Here is a 13749-nt window from a genome sequence, read left to right on the forward strand (position 1 = left end):
CAAGCTGATCAACAATCTTCTTCCAAGCAACGGAAGGCTGAGGCATGCTAGAAGATGAAACCTCTGGCTCTCTCTATCTCTTTGTCACTTGGTCTTCATGTAGCTCAATAAGCACATCCTTGTCCTTAGACTCCAACTGCAACTCTTCATGCTTCTTGCTCAAAGCGCGGAAACGCTCTTCCCACATGTCCTTGTCCTTCTCTTGCTTCATCTTGGCGAACGCGTCTTCCAACTCCTCTATATCTTGGTTAGGGAGAGTTAATGGCTCAACCACAACCATATACATAGGTCTTTCACAAGGATAAGGCATCTTCAATTCCAAAGCTCTCTTCTTCACCCAAAGAGTGTAAGCTTCCAAAGCTACACAATTGCGCGGACCAAGCTCGGATCTTCCTTTCCTATGCACATTATGCCAAGCATGCACAATCTTCTGCTTTAAATGTTGGGGATCTTTACCCTCTTGATAGAAAAGACCTTCTAACAAAGTGTTATTAGGCTTGTCTCTCAAGGGGAACCTAAGTTGACGACGAGCCAAAGCAGGTTTGTAATTAATTCCTCCTTGTGTACCAATGAGAGGCACATTGGAGAATTCACCACAACTACAATAATCTCCAAATTGCTTAAATACGGATCATACCAAACTATATCATCATTAGTGAGAGACATAAGTCTCTGAGACCACCTTAGACATTGTTTGTTCTCCATAAAAGCAGGTGTCTGAGGTAAGTGCATAATAAACCACTTGTACAGAAGAGGAATGCAACAGACAATCGTTCCACCACCCTTAGAATTCCTCAGATGCAAAGAGAAATACATATCACCCAACAAAGTAGGCACAAGATTCCCAATCAAGAAAAGTCTAATGGCGTTAACATCAACAAAACTGTCAATTTTAGGGAACAAAGCTAATCCATAAATGAGCAATACAAAGATAGCTTCAAAAGCATCCACACTACCGGCTTGAGAAAAAGCAGTAGCTTCCTTTATGAGGAAATCAGATGGCAACCCAAATAACCCTCATTTCTTCACCCAATGAGCCTCTATCTCATACTTCTTCAAGTGAAGAGCTTCAGCAATAATACTAGATCGGGGAATCTCCTCCAATCCACTAAAAGGCACTCTACTAGAAACAGGTATCCCCAAAAGATGAGAATACTCCTCCAAGGTAGGCACAAGCTGAAAATCTGGGAAAGTGAAACAACGGTAGAGAGGGTCATAGAACTACACTAGCACACTCAGAATACCTTCAACCACATCAGCAAACAAGATGGACAAAAGCTTCCCATGACGTTGTTTGAAGTCCAAGGGATCTAATACAAAGGATGATAGCTTCCTTAACTCTTTCAAGTCTGGACATCTGAAACTATACTTCTTAGTTTTCCTTCGTCCACAATCCATGGTCTGAAAATATTTGCAAATAATATCTCAGTTCCTTGAAATTTTCGTGTGATGAATGTTATGATGCGCATGAATGCATGAATGCAACAATCACAAATAAGGGATCACACACAAGGCAAACAAACAAAGATCAAGGGATGAATCAAGTCATTGTCAAGATCAATCATCCATTTTGGTGGATTATGGTTTACACCTTATCAACACCCAAGTTCCATTGATATTGACAAGACTCGATTGGATCAACCAAGAATCAAGGGTTTGTTGTAAGTCACGAGCATTGAGTCTAGGTAAGAACCATCCCAAAGGAGTGAACTAAGGATAAAAACCTATAGATCATGTTCTAAAAAGTTCCCAAAGTCTTAATTCCATCTATCGGATATTACAGGTTAAGATAACTGACTCATCGACCCATAATATTCTCAAGAGAAACTCGTCTGAGTGTAGTATCGTGTAACAACTGTTATCAAGATAGGCCAAGAGGGGGTAAATATTCTACGGTTCTCAGCTTCTCAGACCCAAATTAGAGATAGTAATGCCTAACCATAAATACTTGTGTGACATTTCCAAATCCAAAAGAGTCTCCACTGAGCAGATGGATCTCAAGCCAACTTGTTAAGGACTACTCCACACAAGTCGAACATGACTATACCATCCTCCTATCTTAATTGCACTCAAGTTCGGGTTGGAACTTATCTCACCACTCAGAGATCACCAAGCACAACAAGCAGATTATATCACACATACATATATACAAACATCACATATATACAAATATATACACATAAAAAGTAGGCTAAACCTACTGGAGACTACTCCCCAGCAGAGTCGCCACTTAATTTCTATAGCGAGAAATTCATGATCATCAAGCTATGGACAAGCTAGAGATCAAATAACAAGAGTCGCCACCACGCTTTTATTGTTTCCAAGGGAAAAGGGATAAAGTACGAACAAAACCCAAAAATAAGAAGTTTTCAAATCAAAACTAATAAACTGTCAGAGATTACAGGTAAGGGGGTTGGTTACACAGAGGGAAGGTGTTAGCACCCAAAGTGTCCTAGGTACTCCTAGGGAGCCCTTTTGGTGTACATGTGTGTTTGGTACAAAATGATGTTTACAAACAAATAGAATGTGGGGATGAGAAAAGAATGTATTAATTATATTTTTGTGTTTGGCAAGACCTTCGGTCTTGTGCCTACGTACCAACATAAAAATGAGGGATCAAAACCTCGTAGTTCGTGATACAAATTTCAAAATGGATGCATTGCTTTTAATAAAAATTAAGTTTGGAAGGCACAAAGGCCTAAAAATAGTTTGAATGAGTTAGTTCTTTTTTGGCTTTTTGGAAGTTTAAGTCAAGTATAGTTAAGTTTATTTACAAGTTTGATTTAAGAAAAGAAGTTTGAAAATGCAATGGCATAAGGCCAAAGTTTCTATCTTTTTGCAAAGTGGTCAAAGTTTATAACAAAATAAGTTCAATCAAAGAAGATTTTGAAAAGGGAGGGAGAGATTTTGAAATTAAAGAAATGGGGAAAATATGAAGAGACTAATCCTATGCACAAAATTAAAAGTTAAGAGTTGAAAATATCTGACCAAATGGGTAGCAATCCAATAGACAAGAATGTCAATAGAAACCCAGAATTCCCTTGGACTTTTAGAATCAAGCAACACACAAATGCACAATTATATTATCTTGAAGAGTAAATGCATCAAATAAATTTGGCCACATCCAAGCTTATCCATTCCATGATCTTCTTCAAAATAGCCTATGAATTCCACAAGTCATAGGTTCAAAATAACAGCTTCACAATGGTCATGTTGCAGATGAACTCAGAGGGATCTTGAATGATGTATCAGATGAAGGTCCAAATTGCTAACACTTGGTTTCTTAATAAGTTGGCATTGGCCAAGTCCTTTAGCATAGGAGGGTTGCCTAAGTTCTAAGTCCATTTGTCCAAGATCAAGCCAACAGTCCACACAAAAGTTTTTTAGGGTTTTTGTTGTTATTATGTATATTAATGGTCAAAGACCATACAAACAAGCAAAGTATATACAAACAAGGAATATCACACAATATGGTCCAAGTGGACAAAGTAAAAATGGCATTAACATAAACAATTAGAATGATATTAACAATGGCAAATGTATAAAAGCTAGAATTAAATGGCATTAAAGTAAATGACTTGAAATTAAAAGTTAGTTGTTAATAGGTTAGAAGTTAGTATTGTTTTGCTTTTGCTTTTCATTCTTAGACATTCTTTGGAGAACACTCAACCCACTTATCACAAGCATGGATCCTTGAACCAAGACATCTTCCAAAGGAAGGAAAAAAGTCCAAGTTTCCACACAATACCATGAAAGAGGGGAGACTTACAATCTCACTAACTAGAATGTTATGTCTTTTATGTCACAAATTTAGCGGTATGTTAAGCAATCGTAATCGGACTTATATAGAAGTCACAACTATTTGAGGTCGGGCAATAGAATTTTGGTGTTAATGCATGTTAGAGACATAGTATTATGGACTATTCTCATGAGACATACCACACACAAAAAGAATATGCAAAGGGTGTGGCCTAATCTCATCCATACTCATGTTAATTTTTCAATCAACTAGCTTTAGGACTTTGAGATATCATAGGTCAAATGAGATGAATGCATAAAGAAGGGGAATGAGATGAAGTGGGAGGGGAATGGATCAAAACACAAATTTATCAAAGGAGTACTTTTACCAAATTAATATCATTCATTCATTTTGGGAGATGGAATGTACATTCCACCAATCCCCTAAATCCAATGATATTAACTTGACAAAGTCAAATCAACCTTGACCAAGGCCCAACAACAAGAGTCAAACACAAACAAGTCATCACAATTGGTCAACAAAATTATTTGGAATTTATTCAAATTAAAAATACTAAAATAATACATTAAAATTGAATATGGTTTGTCAAATTCCTAAAACCTCATCAAAACACCAAATAAATGGTCATGAGATTTATCATAGGTCAAACAAGGTCAAAGGACCTTGGAGAAAAATTTTCAGAATTTTTAAAGACTTAAAAGTATTTTTAAACAATTAAAAACAAATGAAAAATCAATCAAATCATGAAAATTATTAATAATGATCCAAAAAATAATTTAAATTCAGAATACGAAAGAGGAAATTATTTGAAATTTTCTAGTAAAACTCTTATATTTTTTTGGATCAATATTAAAATTAATATGAATTAATGAAAATGAAGCAATTAAAATGAAATTCAAATAACCAGAAAAAACGTGGACCACTTGATCTCCCTCATTAATTGAGGTGGCAGATCAAGTGGCCACCAGCGCGCGTTCCATGGTAGACTTGAGTCAACGCGGCACAGACATGGTAATTAAAAACAACGCATGAGATTAAAACAATTTAAAAGGGATCAAAGGCCGGTCATCTTCTCTGGTGACCCTGGCCGGACTGGTTCACTCATTACCATCAAGAAAATGAAAAAAAAGGACATGATCTATAATAAAAAATGGCGTAGAGCATGAATTTGACCTCAATTTTAACTAACTCCTCACATATAGAAAGATATGAGGAGTTGAATTTTGAGGTATGTCAACTGAGTTGCTTCGATTTGACCTATAAGCAACTCAATCTTCTTGCCTACATTGGTAGGACTTCAGACAACCAAAGAATCAAGAGAATTGAGCAAGATTGAGAGAGAATCGAAGAGATGAAATTTTCTGGGAAATACCTTCAATGCAGGTCTGGATTCAACTGTTCTTGCCTTAGCTCGTGCTTGATCTCACTCAGAATGCTTGCAGAAGTAGAATGAAATGCACAAAAGGTCTTGGATCCCTGAAGTTTTGAACCTCAAAACAGTGAGATTCAAACTCAATTTCAAGATGAAATTCTCAGGATTATTCTCTCAAATGGAAGGGTTAGAGGTCTAGGATCAAATCTGGCGCGAGTGTGTGTTGAATTCTGAGCATATGGAGCTTTATTTATAGCTGGATCATGTGATATTTCCACCTTTCAAATCACTTTCCAAAATTGGAAATGGATGATGCATGGGTGCATGGGCGTGTATAGGCCCATGAGATCATTGCTTTAGGTCCACAAATGAGTGTGAGAGAGTCTGAAATAAACTTGGATTGCAAGGCAAGTGTACATGGAAACTTGTAGTTTGATCTTTGCCAAATGATGATGCAATGTTCAAGCCATGCGCAGCCCTAGCAATTCTTATCCAAAATGAATGAAATTAGACTTTTTGGAAAGCTTAGATCAAGAGGAACAACTTTCATGTTCAACACTTTTTTATTTGGAGCTTGGAACATGAATAATTTTGAGGTGGAAGTTTGTAATTTCAACATGTCAAATTTTTTTCAAAGTGTCAAGCCATATATCTCAATATTCCACCTTGCTTAACTTTTTATGTGAGCTTCAAATGAGAAACGTGTCTTCATCAAAGTTGTAGCTATTTCAAATACCTTAAAAATGGTCACCAATTTCATGTCATTTGGATTTGAAATGATAGAGTTATGCATTTTTTACGTTTGGAAAAATCACTTGTTCAATGGTATAGGTCAAAAGTGACCTATAATGTAGCCTCATATCACATGCTCATAAAAGTTGAATTAGCTCTCACTCTAAACATAAAAGTTAAAGTATACATATTGAATTTGATTTTACAACTTGTAAATATTTCATCTCATAAAAATTGAGCAAGTTATGGCCTTGGGAAGTTGACATTCAAATTAGGGTTTAGAAAAATGACCTATAATATGATTTTCCAAGAAAAAATAGCTCTAGGTCTCAACATGAAAGTTGTTTGGAATTTCATTTAGAATAATTTTTCTCTTGGAATCATTTTCATATGGTAAAATTTGTAGGAGATAGGGTCTAGGGAAACCTAGTTTTGATCAGATAAATTCATCTGGCCAACCACCATCAACCAACTTGCTAATCTTCAACTCTATTGACTTTCTAGGCTCATGGTAGATCATATATGCATAAGATGATGAATTTTGAAGTGTCCCTTGAGAAATTTGATCAATTGATGAGATAGCTTGTTGGAGAAGTTACTCAAGATACCCAGTCAAACTAGGGTTTCCAAGGCAAATCACCCTCAAACTCTTGAAGAAAACTTGATCAAAATAACATGTAGAGATCATTGGGACTCATATATGATGCTTGTGACCATCCTTGCATCAATCCATGGTTGTGTTCTTTGTTCATGAGTGTCTTAAACCCTAGGTGTGAACTTGATAGATCAATGGGATCATGCCCTACCTACAAAAGAGTTAGGCAAATACCAAGACATATTTTTGGTATTTTGGTTAGTAAAAATGATAATATACAAGTATGATACAATCACATAGTGCTCGGTGATCTCTCCCAAAACAAACCCAATGAAAGAGGGGTAAGGAGGATGCCAAGGTATGATCCCAATGCTAATGCTTATGATGAAATTGCATGAGGGATCTTAGGGTCAAAATTGGGGTCCTACAGGGTGCTAACACCTTCCCTCTGTGTAACCAACCCCCTTACCTGTAATCTCTAAAATTTTATTAGTTTTGATTTGAAAACTTCTTACTTTGGGTTTTGTTCGTATTTTTCCCCTTTTCCCTTGGAAACAATAAAAGCGCGATGGCGACTCTTGTTATTTGATTTCTAGCTTATCCATAGCTTGATGATCATGAATTTACCACTATAAGAGTAACCCTCTCAAGTAGAACAATACCAGCGTAGGTTAAACAGGATACATGACCTACCTGAGAGATATGGATATCTCATAACTGATCAAGGTGATGTATTACTCATGGATCAAGATGAGCATGTGACCTACCAAGAGGCCATAACTGGTCCCAAGTCTGAGAAGTAGCTAGAAGTCATGAAATTTGAAATGGATTCCATGTACAGAAACCAGGTTTGGACCTTGACAGAGCCTCCTGCAGGAGCTAATCCTATATGATGCAAGTGAGTCTTCAAAAAGAAGACGGACATGGATGGTAAGGTACATACCAATAAGGCAAGACTGATTGCAAAAGAATATAAATAAATTCATGGGGTTGACTATGATGAAACCTTTTCACCAGTTGCAATGCTTAAATCTGTTCGGATTTTACTTGCTATCACTGCATATCATGATTATGAAATATGGCAGATGGATGTCAAAACGGCTTTCCTGAATGGGAATCTTCTTGAGGATGTGTACATGACACAACCTAAAGGATTTGACATATCAAAAGAAGCCTAAAAGATATGTAAGTTACAAAGATCAATCTATGGATTGAAGTAAGCTTCCAGAAGCTGGAATCTTTGCTTTGATGAAACAGTAAAACAATATGGATTCATCGAGAATTAAAGTGAACCTTGTGTCTACAAGAAGGTTAGTGGGAGCATGATCGTCTTCCTGGTATTATATGTAGATGGCATATTACTCATTGGAAAAGATGTCCCTACCCTACAACAAGTAAAGTCTTGGTTGGGGAAATGCTTTTCTATGAAAGACCTAGGTGAAACAACCTATATATTAAGAATTAGGATCTATAGAGATAGATCACATAAACTGCTTGGCGTAAGTCAGAGTACATACATAGACAAAGGGCTAAGATGCTTTAATATGCATGATTCCAAGAAAGGATTCATATCTATGCAACATGGCTCGTGTCTATCATAAACATAATCCCCTTCAACTAAGGAAGAAAGGGATTGCATAAATAAGATTCCATATGCATCTGCAATAGGATCTATCATGTATGCCATGTTATGTACTCGACCAGATGTCTCATATGGTTTAAGTACAACGAGTAAGTATCAATCTGATCCCGGTGATGCTCATTGGGTAGCTGTCAAGAACATCCTTAAGTATTTGAGAAAGACTAAGGACTCATTCTTGATATATGGAGGTCAGGAAGAGCTTGCTGTAATTGGATACACCGATGCTAGCTTCCAGACAGATAAGGATGAGTTTAGATTACAATCTGGTTATGTGTTCTTCTTAAACAGTGGCGTTGTGAGCTGGAAAAGTTCAAAGTGAAATTCTGGTGTAGTCAGTATTCAGATGTTCTACTTCAAGTCATGACATCTGATCTAACATTGTACTTATTACAGCAAGACAGTTATTACACTCTGTACTATTGTGCACCTTTTCATAGTGTCACAACCTCTCCTTCTATGTCATCCTATAGAGGAGGAACAATTTGTTATGGGCACCATAACATTCACTACTGTTGTTTTCCTACACAGTTATCAGCACGATGTCTCAATCCTGTTTTGGACATCATCTGTTACATTGTTCCAGTTTGTTGGTCAGGTACTTGTATTTCCTAGATTAAAGGTTGTAACAAGTTAAACTAATCTCCAATTATTAAGGAGCTAACAAATAGATTATTTGTTAGGTTCATTAATTGTAGCTTAGTTGTTAGTTTCCTAGATTTTAGATCAGCTGGTGGATTCCTGGAGAATAGCTTGAGAAAAATCCTGAAACAGAAAAACTAACCATCCAACAATATAGCATATGCTGTCAGGAATGAATGTCACAACATTCCGTCTGACATCCAAGCCCAGAACCATATGCTCAGTCTGTTTAGTTCCTGAACACAGACTGCTAAATTTGTTGTACTGTAAAAGACCAACCAGTCTCTACTCCAGTATCAGCTTACTGGAAGAACTGTCAAGACATCCAGTTTGACAGTTTCACACTGCTCTTTTGGCCTTGTCTGATATGCTTTTGAAAACCAGACTTCACTACATACTGAACTGAATTCATCATCTTATTAAACAGTATGTGCTGTTGTTGATGAATGTCAAAACATTCTGATTGACATTCCAACAGAAGGCTATGTATCAGGTTTGTTATTAACTTGATTGGCAGACTGTAACACAACCTGAATTATGGCAGACATGATTATAACATGCAGTAGGTAAACAAACACAGGAAATTGTTAACCCAGTTCAGTCCAACATGACCTACATCTGGGGGCTACCAAGCCAGGAAGAAGATCCACTATTAGTAGTATCAATTCAGAGTTAAACTCCCCCGTTTACAACTCATCACTTAATCCCTACCCAATGCAATCTATACCTAGGAACTCCTAGATAGAAACCTCCAGTTTCCATTCCTATCACTACAAATACAATGTAATGTGCAAACACCTTGAACTTGCTTCACAGCTTCATTCAAGAACATAATCACTCTTGCCTACAGGCTTTGAGTGACAAACACTCTCAGGTTTACCACTGAGAGACACATGGTAACCTTCCCACAGATTGGGAGGTTTACCTTACACACACCCTTAAAAATTCATTCTAAGAGGCTTACAAAAACTAGATTACAATCAGCTATTTATAACCTAATCACCCAACTGGATTTGGGCCTTCAGAAAGTTGCAGCAGACTTGTTCTTTGCTGTTGCAACTTCAGCAGAAAAATTCTGCTACAAACAAGGTCTTCAAGTTCCTAAACTCTCTCCATATATATCTCCATATTTTGAGCCTATATATCTTCTGATTTAGTCTTCAAGACCTCCACCTGGGAGTTAGGATATTCACCAGATATCCTTGCTGATCCCAGAACATATACTGAATTAATTAATTCAGTCTTCTCCACATGTGCGATGTCACAGACCTGATGTCTTGACATCGTACATGACATGTTGGTCCAGATGTTGAATTTCTTCAACCCAACATATTAAAACAACAGAGATGATTACATTATTTGTTTTCTAAAATTACTGCCAATCCTAAGGAATCAACAATCTCCCCCTTTGGCAAATTTTAGCTAAAACAAATAAACAATACACTGGACACAGCATCCCAATTTGGGAATGCTCTTCATCTCCGTCATTGGCTCCACCACCACAAACACCAATGTTGGTGTACATGAGGAGGTAGAGAAACAAGGCTCAGTTGTTCCAGAACCCTTCCCTTCAACAGGAGAGCTTCCTGAAGAGTATGTAATGCTGGTTACATAGACAGTGTAACTCAGATCACAGGGCACAACTGTTCTCTTAACTCAGATCACAAGACACAAGTGGAAACCCCAGTTGGTGGATTTTGTGCCTGATGCCAACTTCTGTCTGCTGCCACATCCACAGTTGGCTTTCTTCTGGTACATTCTCATCCCCAGGACTATATTTCTCTCCCCCTTTTTAGCTAAACATTTGTAAAGGAAGCCCTCACAAAACCAGATCCAGGCGCAGCTTGCCCAAACCTTAACATACCCCATGATTCTGAGAATGGAGGGTTTTTCTTGTGAGAGGAAGAGGGCTATTGCATCCTTTAAATAGCCCTGCCTGTGCCTAGGAATTTCCGGTAGCAATAAATGCTTGGTCAAGATGCATTTATTTTTGCTGAGAAACAGTCAGAGAATCACCAATAAAATCTCAGACTATCTTTGAATACCTTTTATAGCTCTTGACTGTTTCTTTTCCAAAACAGCCGTTCCAGTGCATGGAGACCATTCCATATATGCAGTCAGACACGTTGCACGCGATGTCTTAACATTCCTGCATTCAGCCTGTATTCAACTTAGACCTCTGTCATACCTCCAGACACCTAGCACTGCTACAGCCAACTTTCCACACTTCAGTTGATGGTTACTCCCCCTGTACCACACAGCTGTAGCCATCAGGCTTATTCTGGTTTATCAGACATAGCCACATCACCCTCATAATTCCTAATGACTTTAAGATTCAGAAGGAATTGACAGCAATGTCCAGGGCAATGTCATGACATCCGGTCAGACATTCTTCTGCTCACTCAGCCTTGACACCATCACAGCTTCCTGATGACTACCTTGTCATCTGAGAGCACACAGACCGCAAGCTTGGTGATTGCTTGCAGCACAAAGGCACAACTCCCCCTGTCATGGACAACCTACTCTCTTGGAGGTCACACATGATCATATCCAACACCCCAAGGTTGGACCTTCACATACTTCCTGATTCAAAGAGATTCCAGACCACTTGATGAAAGGAAAACATAAGACGCATCTTCATGTCTTCAAGAGCGCACCCTCTGTCCAACCCTCTTGGCTGAACACATCCACACACTGTGTCAATTTCTCTTCTAACCAGAACAGAAGATCACTTCACAAGATGTTTGAACATCAGCTGAGACTTCCTTCACAGCATCACAGGGAGCACTATCTGATAGACTTCAGATATTACTGAGTCCTCAGCTTGGGCCAGAGGAACCCAGACATACATTGGGATATATACACTCTCATCCCACTACCAGAGACAGTCTTCCATAGATAGCTCAGAACTCCTACCACAAGCTCCAAGGGATGAATGGGAACCACCTCCTTTTGTCTTCAACTTAATACTTTTCTGCCCAAAAGTAATTTGTCTTAGACTTTCCTCAAGAATAATCAGCTGCCTTATGTTGATTATCTTGATTCTTCGAACTCACTTCTGAGATAGACCAAATGCCACTGGTTGATTACCTCCTTCATGAATTCTCATATGACAAGGTCAAATGCTGCCTTTTGACCTTCCCAAGTTTATCAGACTTCTCCCAAAGATATTCTGACCTTTCAAGTGAGATTTGAACTTGAAGTGTCCAATCTACAACCCTGTAGATCCTTCTATCTCAAGTTGATGTGCCACTTCATCAACTAAGAATCTGATGCAGAACCGAATGTCACTACATTGTGCTTGACATCCAGCTGTTGAATTCAGCTCCTTCTTCTGCCACTTGAAAGAACTTCCTCCCTTCACAGAACAAGAGTTCAATGTTCTCATAGACTTGATTGTGGAACCAAGTTTGAGTAAACAACCTCCATCCTGTAGATTTGCAGTTAAGTCATCCAAGCTCACACCTTGATGAATCCCTGCTTCTTCTCCAAAGACATCAGACACTCTGATGTATGAGTCTTCAGAAGGACCAGTTGGAAACTAACCCTTCAGCTCTGCCAAGGATTCCACTTCCTAAAGCAAGGCTGTTTCCATGATGTCAAGAATGTTGTCACTTGTTCTTGACTCCACAGTGTGCATTAGCCAATGCACTTCCTTACCTAGATCAGAAATAAACTGATCCAAGTAACCACCATCAAGGCTCTGATGTCTTCTTCTTCTTGGACATGCCAAGGCTGAACATGTTTCTTGCCAGGAAACCTTTTCAGAGATCATATGCTTTTGCTGCCACCAAAGAGATAGATCATAACTAAATGTACTATCCTTCCTGTGATTCTTCACAGGGTCTTGAAGAAGAGATGTTCCAACATCTTTAAGAACATCAGTTGTCTTGAGCTCCAAGGATAATCAATTAAATACTTGTACTTGACACAAGTAGACATTGATCTTAAATCCTTTCCCAATTATCCTTTCAGATACTTCCACCATAAGAATACTTTGAAAATACTCTTCTAGTGTCAACATCTTCTGCTTGCAAGCACCTCAACAGTCTTGAGACTCTTTCCAGATTAGATTCACCCTTAGGAATGAGAGAGATGAATCCTTCCTTGCAAATGTGTCACACATCAACCAAAACCCATGTGACACAGGTCAACAGCCAACCAGACCCAAGGCTGACCAAACTTGAGGAGGTTAACCAAAACTCCCCCTCAACTTAACAATCATGGAGACTCCACACTAGTATCCATGCATTGTATACATATGTCTCAATATGACATACACTATCCCTGCCAGTGGCAACTAACTCCTCCAATCAGACCAATCAGACTTCAGCTGATCATAAGTACTTGTGAGACACACACCAGTCAATAGTAGATATGCATTGCCAGAGCATATTACCTCAACCAACCTCTGAATCTTCATATTCTCACTCCTAGTAAGAACTGCCACTTCTGAACGTGGTGTTTGAATAACAAGATTCATGGTTCCAACCCCCTTAAATGATATCACAATCAGGTTACCCCATTATTGACTGCTAACATCCAGGAGACTTGTCTTCCAACACACCATAGTACTTCAGGGAACAACTATCCAATCCTGATCAAATTGCAGGAAGATGCCTAACAGCAGGAGATTGCACAATGTCACATCTCAACCAGCTCAACTTCTAGGGATGACCTTCTTGAGCACACACCCAGTTGACCCTGCTCTTGTCAACTTAGCACACACAGATGTCTCCTCTTCCAGGTCAGGAGTAGGTTCCAAACAGAATTATCCCTTTGTTTGAACCCTAATACATCTGCTCTTCAACCAGTAGCTGCATACTTGTTGAACAACATGTTCTAACATCACATAGAACATTGGTTCCACCTCCTTGGAACAAACCTTCCTTGAAGGTCTTCAAGGTCTTCATATACACTACTCAAGAGAGTAAGAGAATCAGTAATTAAGTGACTCTTACCATCCTGAAGTGAGAACGTCATGATGAGAGGACTTGAGGAGACTCAAG

Source organism: Lathyrus oleraceus, chromosome 3 (assembly GCF_024323335.1).
Source record: "Lathyrus oleraceus cultivar Zhongwan6 chromosome 3, CAAS_Psat_ZW6_1.0, whole genome shotgun sequence".
NCBI classification, from domain to species: domain Eukaryota; kingdom Viridiplantae; phylum Streptophyta; class Magnoliopsida; order Fabales; family Fabaceae; genus Lathyrus; species Lathyrus oleraceus.